The sequence below is a fragment of the Sceloporus undulatus genome, chromosome 6, assembly GCF_019175285.1.
Source record: "Sceloporus undulatus isolate JIND9_A2432 ecotype Alabama chromosome 6, SceUnd_v1.1, whole genome shotgun sequence".
Lineage (NCBI taxonomy): Eukaryota > Metazoa > Chordata > Lepidosauria > Squamata > Phrynosomatidae > Sceloporus > Sceloporus undulatus.
In genome coordinates this window covers 128489954-128499283 of record NC_056527.1, presented here as the reverse complement: position 1 = coordinate 128499283, position 9330 = coordinate 128489954, and the positions used below count along the sequence as shown (strand labels likewise).

Genomic DNA, 9330 nt, shown 5'->3' with positions numbered 1-9330 from the left:
CCTCCGCGGGGGCCGGGGAAGGAAGGGAGGCCTCGGCGCTCGCCCGAGGCCTCACGCCTTCCTCCGCGGCCTCTGCGGGAAAATGTAGGACAAAATTTTCAAATGTAGGACACATATTTTCCTGTGTCCTACATTTGAAAATTTTGTCCTACATTTTTCCCGTTTTTGAGGTCCAGAGTTATGGCAACCCTACCTTAAGGCAACCCTATCATGGGGTTTCCTTGGCAAGATTTGTTCAGAGGTTTGCCATTGCCTTCCCCTGAGGCTGAGAGCATGTGAGTTGCCCACAGTCTCCCAATGAGTTTCATGGCTGAGCATGCCATGCTGGATCTCTACAGTTCTACAGCTAATACATTTGTTCTCTTCTATTTGCTTGCAAAGCTGAATAGCAAATACACATCAAAGATTTTTCCAGATTTTTCAGTTCTGCAACACTGATACCCTCTATCATTTCTCTGTAATAAACAAGATCCCTATGTTGTATTTTAGAAGCAGCAGCATTAAAGGCTGGTGATTTAGCTTTGGGACACTCAACACGCATGAAGCATACTTAGCTCTTGGCAGCAAGAGTGATCAAAGATGGAGATGGGCAGGACTGTGATAAAATAGTCTGACAAATATAATAACTGAATATATTATGTGCCAAGGTGAACCAGAATTTGAATTTTTTTAAATAATTTTATGTCTTCAGTATTACCAGCCAGGGATGTTTATCACTGTCATTCTCCCAGATCCTGTTGATTATCTGTTTATTGTCTCATGAGCTTCTGTTTTGAACGCAATTCACAATTCATTTTAAACAATCGTTCCTGTGCCACTTGCAATTGGCACACTGGCATTTTTTGAGCATTTCTTTGCTTTTTTCCCTATTTTTTCTATATATTCCCAACACAGTAACACACACATGCCTTTTCATTCTTTGCCGCCTGTAATGAGTCCAATGCTGGAAATGTTTTTACAAGATACCTCACATCAAGCCTTATTCCTTAATAAGAAGTGATTCCCTTTTCAATTTTTCATTTCCCCCCTATTCTGCTATTCAACCTTTGGTATATCAATCTCCTGGCAATGTAATGCTAATTCATATTGAATGATAAAATTGTAATTTGAGACAAAGGTGGTCACAACAGCTGGCAGATCTACTTCAACATTTTCAGTGAGAGAGGGCAGGCATACTAAAGAGTCATTGGTTTCACAGCCAAATGCTCATATTGACAAAAAGTTCAACCCTAGCTATGTTATTGCAACTCAAAGTCATTAGGCCTACTCCTGCTTACCAGGTCAGCAGAGCAGTGGCATCCTTAGGGTTGGTGTCACTTGGTGCGGTCACTCATTGGGGTGTGTGTGTGTGTGTGTGAAGACTTATGAAGGTAGGACTTCTAGTGCACACAAAAGCTCAAGTGCGCAGCTGGAGAAAGCTCAAGTGCGCAGCCAGAGAAGTCCCTCACGCCTCAGGGAAAGGTTGGGGAGCAGCCCCAGGGAGGGCTACAGAAGCCCCATGCAGCTGGAGGGAGCCCTGCAGGGGGTGGGAGACTGGCCAGGTGTCACCCCATTTCTGGGGTGTCACCCGGTGTGGTCCGCATCCCCTGCACCTCCCCTGTGACACTACTGCAGCAGAGAACAAGTTTTGCTCTCTTCTAAATCATCGCTCTTCAGGCATTTGAAGAGAGTTCCAACAGCTTCAAAGGGTTCTGGAACCATTCTTCACAGATGTGTCTATCAGTATGATGGAAAAATTAAACAAAGGTAGGAACATTCTGTAGGCCCAGTCCATCCTGTGATGGGCTCCATGCACACACAGCCAAATCAAAACCTGCCCACTTTCAATTTCCTGCACAGGTGAAAAACCATGGTGGAGAGCAGGACTCTGGAGTAGATGGACCTCTCGAAGGGCTCAGCATGGCTCTTTTTGTATCCTTAACCTCCCTCTCTTCCTCTGCTGTCCCACTGCCTCAGGAGATGCTCACAAAAGACAGCTATCTTTGTTCCAGAACACAGCATGTTCTTTGTCACAGAGACTGTATCTTCATCTCTAAATGAACCATTTAATCCACATCCTAGACTGTTCCTTCTGAAACATTTCTCCCCCAAAAATAAACTAATGGGGGAGGAAAAATTCACCCAGCACACAAATTATCCCTGAAATATGTTGCTATGGAATGGAACAGTGGCTGCATAAGATAGCCGAAAAACAGAAAATGGCTAGACAGCCTTGCAAAATCATCATCATGAAGAACAATTAAATAATATGCCAACTTTAATGCTTCTATGCCAAGTTTAGAAGCTACTTTTTACTATTATTATGCTTGCATTTGTTTAGAATTGACTACTGTAATGTACTCTGCTGGGGGCTGACTTTAAAAACATCTCTGAAACTACAACTCTCATTGGATGCTGAGAAAGAGGTCTTTGCAACTAATATTTAATTAGTTTGTAATTCTGGTGTTCCAGTCAGGCAAATGCAAACCACAGAGTTAAACTGAAAGGCAGAGCAGATGTTAAAATCACAGTCTAAAAGAAGAAAAGGAGGGGAAGAAGAGACACAAACATGAGACACAGTGAAACAAAACAGAACATTGAATTGCCAATGAAGAGTGCCAACCCAGCCTGCAAAGTGACGGAGTTCTACTGTTACAGTGTCATAACTGAAAACACCTTGTCCTGTATCCCAGTCAAATGAACTTCTGCTGCCAATGGGTTACAGGGCAAGGTGCTCTGTAAAATGAATAAAACTGCTTTCCTCAATTTGATGCCTTCCTAATGCTTGGCACATTGGCTGGAGAGGGTAGGAGCAACAGCTCAACACATCTAGAGGATACAAGCCTTGTGTAATCCATGGATAAAGGATGACAACTGCAGTGAACATGGCTAGGGTGGGAATAACCCATGGTTAGGTCACACCAACATGGTACTGGTGGAAAGAACACAATCTTTGCTCCACTCTGCACTGAGCCCAAATTTATCCTGCGGTGTTCACTTCTTTCCCCCGCCCCCCCCCCCCCCCGCCCAATTTCTCCAATTGGTAGCTTTTAAACTGCCAGTTTTCAAGCAGAACACTAGCATTCATCAGCCTCCCACCACGTTTCAGCCCTGCCTGCCAGAATGGAGTGACTAAGGTGGTGGGTGGAAGTGCAGCAAGTTAAAAGCCCAATTTAGTAGCTTGTGGTGCCAAACGGAGGCTGCATTGTCAGGAATTGGGCTCCCTCAAACAGAGAACTGGGTGGTTTCAACAGCTAATGAGTTGCTAGGATAAAGAGTACAGTACAGTACTGCTAGGATGTGCAAGACTATGGGGGACAGAGAGTCCAAGCATGTGCCATTCTGGCTACACACACACGTACTATGCATGTGAGCATATAGTACAGTACATAATGACATTTTAAAAATTTGCTATTTGGCATATTGAATAGCTATCAGCTGTACTGGATGTTCAACACATTGTGCTAGTTATTTTACAGCATCATTTGAGACTGGATGGGGAATGTGAGCCCTCCACAACCCTAGCCAGTGGTAGGGGATGTTGGAAATGGCAGTCTCACAGTTTAAACTGCCATTCTATCACTCTCCTCCAGGATGGCAATTCATCACACCTCTGATGCTGCATCGGCCAGTAATTTCACCAAGGATCCCGTTCAAAGAAGCATGCTGCATTTAATGTTTCCACAGGTGACTCCTTCTTTCGAGGTCTTTTAAACAGAGACTGGATGGGTATCTTTCAGGAATTTTGCAGTTGTGTATTCCTGCATGGCAGGATGTTGGACTACTAGATGGACCTTGCAGCCCCTTCCAACTTTTAAGGTTTTATTAGACTATCTTCTGCCTGAGGCAGGAATTTCACCACGCCTAATGTTAGCTCTGGCCATGCAATGGATCAGCAGTTTGTCTTGGTGTAGTAAAGTAACTATTTATGGATGCATTCATTGTATTTGTTTGATTTTTATACCATTTTCCCCAGAAGATTCTGGCTGAGACTGAGTAGGAATCTGAATCTGGGTCTCTGCCTTCCTTGTCCAATACTCTAAGCACTCTATCAGACCATTTGTGGAATGGACTTTGCTAAACAAGAAGCAGCAGCAAGAGAGAAAAAAAAAGGCCGTCTTTCAAATTGTTGAGGTTTCAAACACAGTAATACCATGTCCTCAAAGTTTCACATTTTCACTGTGCTGAAAATGTAATTTGCAGTCTCAGGGCGCATCACATCAACTACACACCAATGATGACCGACTATGAAAACTGTGTGCAAGCAATGCTAGGCCAGCTGAATTAGCATGCTCTCACTGAACTTGGCAAACTGCACTACAGCAATCATTTTGAAGTGAGGTACCCAGCCGGCGTCTGGCACCACTCTGTCAGGAATTCTAGATAGCGCTGCCTCATTAGGGCTTTGCTCCAGGTGGTGCACTCCTCAGAAACCACAGCTGCTCTCACTCCTACCTATCGCACTTACACTGGAACAAGACGGAAGATCAGATGGAGAATTACATCCTCACCTGGGCTCTAATCTGAACCCTTCCCCCTCCAGAGAAACCTTAGAGCATAAAGCCTTTTTGCAAGTTCAGATTTTAGTGCCTTCCATTCTTCTGGCTCTGATATCCTGTTCTGCCTCCCCAAAACAAAAAAACAAATTGGAAAAAATACTGCTGATCAAGATACACCAGTGATTTATTATAAATAATAATATTTTCACGTATTTATTCTGCCTTTCCTCCAATGAGCTCATGGGAATATAGGTCTTTTCTTCCCTATATTAATAATCTTATGAAACTGGCCATAACTAGTCCATCGTGAGTTTCTTGGCACAGCGGAGACTTGAACTTGAATCTCTCATGTCTGAATGCAACATTCTAGGGCAGGGTTTCCAGGCTTTCATGCAACCCCAGGGTTTGATGAGAGGTTGCTAGTGGTTCCACAAGAGCTTGTGTTTGGGAAAAATAAATTTTGACCTGTAGATTTTTTTTAAATGCAGGGGTTCCTTGAGTTCTGAAAATTATTTCAAGTGTTCCTCTAGGTAAAAATGGTTGAGAAAAGCTGTGCTAATCGCTACATCACATGGGATTTTCAGGACTGACAAGCATTTGCAGGCAGATCCCACGGTTCAGTGGTAAAATCCATGCTTTGAGTTCATGAGGTCTCCATTTTGACCTTTTGCATCTGCAGTTAAATTGTCAGTCAACAGGCGATGTGGAAGACCTCTGCCAGAGATATGGGAAAGTCATAGCCAGACAATACTGGGTCAAATGAATAAATAGCCTGACCTAGTAAATGGCAGTTTCTTCTGACTAACTGGGGTTATATAGGTCACAGACCAAACTAATCTAGAATAGACAGATTCTGGTTTGGAAGGTAAATATGTAAAGGGTACCCACTGTGCCACAGTTTGGACTCTAGGTAGTGAGGCATAGGGTACCAGGTCATATATTAAGAGATTCTGGTATTGATCACGCTACAGCAATTGTCACAACTAGAGAGCCAAATCTATCAAGGTACCGCTCCCTGCTCCAGATCCCATTCTTGGATTGGTGCTCTAGTTCTACAATCATTGCAAGGTATTTAGGGTCTTATTGCTGCTCCTCGGAAAAGCAGCAGAGGCACTGACAATACTGTGCAACAGCAGCAACAACAACAAAATATGGGGAATATGCTTCTTCCACACAAGGTCTGCAGGTCTGCAGTCGGGGAACTGCACATTGAACTAGGTCACAGGAGATGTGAAAATCAAGCTTCTAAACCAGCAGAGCTCCTTATTTTTCTTTGGAAGACCCAGTGGCACAGTGTCCCACTTCTCAGAAACCTCATTTTAAGAAATTGTTCAAGACTATGACTTTAAAAATGGTTGCATGCCATGGTGTCTAGACTCCACCGTCTAGAAGACATGACATACAATTTCAGAGAGATATACACAAGCCAGAGCTGCCATGATGGATTAGACCAATGTCCTATCTAGTTTAACATTCTGTTCACAATTACCAACTAGCTATCTATGGGAAGCTCAGCAACAAGATGTGAATGAAACTAACCACTACTACTCCTTGTATCCCATCTTTAATAAGGGTGTAAGACGCATAAGAGAATATTGTGGTGGCCCAAACATAAGAGACAGGGACTGCAAGGGGGAACTGGTTTTGCTACAGGAAAATGGTTGCTGCTATAAAATGGAACTTCAGAACAATCCACATCTGTTTATTCCAAATGCCACAGTAAACCTATACAAATAATTAGCACCATTTAATGCACATTACATGTTGCAGTGTTTTAGACACTGTAGACATGTCTGGAATAAGCTGTTCTAGAACATGGCCACATATAGCCTGGAAAACCCACAAAAAACTATAGATGCTGGACATGAAAGCCTTCACTGACCCCTTCAAAGTGAATACCTGTCAGCCATGTTATTCCACACCCCACAGATACTGTATGGGTGGGATGTATACATGGTGATGACCATGCCAGAGAATAACACATAGGAACCACAAATTCCTGTTCTACCCCTTAATGCATGCTGCCAGACATACTTTCCATATCTATATATATCTGCAAGTGCAGGAAAACAAACGGGCACTGGGATAGTGCAAGGATAATAGGAAAGCCATGGTTGCAATTGCATTCCCACCATGCACCAGTTCATTCTTCCTTCCCTGTCAATGGTTTGAATGCTGGTGACACATTCTAGCGTGGGAGTTGTGTTAGCTTGTGTTTTTGCTCCTAACACCTTGATTGTGGCTTAAGCTTGTCATGCAGCCAGCGCTGCTCTGTGGCTGAACCTGCAGAAGCATGGTTTGTTGGTACATATGAAAGACATGGAAAGCCAGTGGGGTGCTGTGGTTTGAATGCAGGACTAGGATTCTGGAGATCAAGTCCGATTCCCCACTCAGCCATAGAAACCCAATGGGTGAATCACAGCCTCTCAGTCCCCCCCATAATACCTTTGATAGGTTTACCACAAGTCAGAAATGCCTTGAAGGCACACAACAACAACAAAGCAAATGAGAGAAGTGGTAATGTCTTTAACATACCCCCAAGTCCCCTTCTTGCAGAAGAGAAGAAACTGCCTTACCCCAGGCCAGCCTTTTGTGCTTTTGAGGCTGAGATGCCCAACATCTAAGATGTGCAATTTAGGTTGAGGGTGCCTAAGGTGGCCCAGGTGTGTAGTGACTGATAAGGAGTTTGCTTTTAGTCTATCGGCACATTATTGCAGTGCTTTATAGTGTTGTGTTTTATCATCCAGGTTCCAATACAATGGGCCCTCGGGGTTTGGTTCCAGGATCCTACTGCAATAGATGCCAAAATCTGTGGATGCTCCAGTGCCATTGAATACGCTGGTGTTGTAAAATGGCATCCTGATATATAAAATGGAACAATCAAGGTGTGCTTTTTGGAATCTATATATATTAATATTTTCAAGCCATGGATGGTTGAATCCATGGATAAGGAATATATGGGTATGGAGGGACGACTGTGTGTGTATACACACACATACACACTTGTCCCTCCATATTCCCTAGGGTTAGGGGCACAGGACCCCCATGAATGTGGGAAAACCACAAATAACAAAAGCATTACGTTTTTCCCTGAGAGGACACCTCTCCAGGAATCTCTAGGTCCTCCAGGGCAACTCTGTGGTCCACTCTGCCAGACACTGACCATAGGGAATTACGTGACCTTTGGTTCAAGTTGACCATAGAGCTGCGCTGGGGGACCTAGATATTCCTAGAGAGAACATATGAATAAAATCTGTGAAGAATCAAAGCTGCAAATGTGGAGGAATGTGTGTGTATATGTATGTGAGCATATATATGCACATCTATCTCTATATATTTGGTGGAAAGGGTCTTCTAAATAAAGGTGGTTGTGGTTGTTGTTCTCCTCCTGTGCCACCTGCTCCCCAGGGGACCCAGTCAGACTGCTTTCCCCTTCCTTGCCCCCATGAATGCCATCCATCCCCTCATCTGCTAGCCCTGAGCTTCCTGCCACTCGCTGCCTGGGCACTGGCCCTGGGCTCTTTCCTGCCTTCTCCCAGACCTTCCTCCGGACAAGAGCCTCCCTGCCCCGGGCTCCCTTCGGGCTCTCTGCGGAGAGGCTTCCAGGCGATGTGCCCGAGGGCTCTGGGCCAGGGCTGCCCTCCTTTGGCTCGGTCAGGGCTGGCTCTCCTGGCTCCCTGGCACGCGCCCTTCGGACTGCCCCCCCGACCCTGGCCCCCTGCCAGCCCCCCTCTTCCTCCTCCTCCTCTTCCTCACCTGGGGCTGCCCCCTTCCCACTATTCCGCAGACAGCTGGCTCTGCCGCTCCTCTGTCCCCTTCTTTTCCTCCTCTCCTCTTTTCACTCTCCCTCTCCCCTCTTTTTCCTCTCTTTTCCCCTTCTCCTCTCCTCCTCTTCCTCTCTTCTTTTTTCCTCCTCTTTTCTTCCTCCTCTCTTGCCTTCTTCCCCTTCTCTCTTCCTCCTCCTTTCCTTTCCTCCTCTTCCTCTCTTCTCTCTTTCTTCCCTTCTTCTCCTCGTTTCCTCTTCCCTCCTCTCTTTTCTCCTCCTCTTCTTCCTCCTTTCTTCCCTTTCTCTCTTCCTCCTCCTTTCCTTTTCTTCCTTCTCCTCTCTCCTTCCACCTCTCTTCCTCCTCTCCTCTTTACACTCTCCCTCTCCCTTCTTCTTCCTCTCTTTTCCCCTTCTCCTCTCCTCCTCTTCCTCTCTTCCTTTTCCCTCTTTCCTTCCTCCTCTCTTCCCTTCTTCCCCTTCTCTCCTCCTCTTCCTCCTCCTTTTCTTCCCTTCTCCTCCTCCTCCTCCTCTCTTCTCTCTTTCTTCCCTTCTTCTCCTTCCTCCTCCTCCTCTTTACCTGCAGCCACCTTCATCCTCCTCCTCTTCCTCCTGCTCCTCTCCGTCCGAAGCGCACCGAGCCACCAGCCTCCCTCCTGCTCTTTCTCTTTGGCTCCAGCCTTTGCTGCTTCTCGCATGGAATTGGGGGAAAGGGAGGGAGGGGGAGCCCGAACGCGGCAGAAGGGGCGGGGCCAAGATTTGCATACCAGGCGCTGATTGGTGGCGTCGCAGAGTCGGGGCACGCGGCGGAAAAGAACACAACCGGGCAGGAAGACCAGGGTTGCATCCCAACTGCAGGAGAACCCGCTTTTCACTGCCTTGGCTCCATGCTCTGGAATTCTGGGAATTCCCAGAATTCCAGAGCATGGAGCCAGGGCAGTGAAAAGCGGGGATCTACTAAAACAAATGAAAGTCCTTGCCCAAAGGGAAACCCTACTTGCCCATAGAGAATCATTTATGGGTTCCTTTATTTGGTGTTGAATGTTTTAGAAACCCAGTTTCTATATTCTCTATGGGCAAGTATTCTAT

General features: G+C 45.6%; 1 protein-coding gene across 1 annotated transcript in view; it reads right to left on the bottom strand.

Annotated features, from left to right (window-relative positions):
* LZTS1 (leucine zipper tumor suppressor 1) overlaps positions 1–8922 on the bottom strand; it is a 29444-nt gene extending 20522 nt beyond the window's left edge. The window contains exon 1 of the mRNA XM_042477470.1: positions 8822–8922. The gene's annotated coding sequence lies outside the window, so the exon portion shown is untranslated. The remainder of the gene's footprint in view (positions 1–8821) is intronic.
* Positions 8923–9330: the final 408 nt, after the last annotated feature.